Genomic DNA, 244 nt, shown 5'->3' with positions numbered 1-244 from the left:
AACCAAAGCCCAGACAGCCCACTGCCAGCATCACCAGGACAACAGAGCCCCAATCCACAGTGGGGCTGACTTACACTGGAGTGACATCTCAGGGCAATGACAAGCTCCAAAGGAACCCTCCATGTGTAGAAACAGAAGAAGTCAGAAGGGGCAAGGGACACTATGGCCCCTCAGGACAGGTCCCCTTGGATGCAGTCTACAAGAACAAGAACACCTCCACATGAACACACGTGTACCTTCACAC

Source organism: Vombatus ursinus, unplaced genomic scaffold (assembly GCF_900497805.2).
Source record: "Vombatus ursinus unplaced genomic scaffold, bare-nosed wombat genome assembly UNPS02004060.1, whole genome shotgun sequence".
Taxonomy (NCBI): Eukaryota; Metazoa; Chordata; class Mammalia; order Diprotodontia; family Vombatidae; genus Vombatus; species Vombatus ursinus.
The sequence above is the reverse complement of the archived record's forward strand: the minus strand, read 5'-3'. Positions refer to the sequence as shown.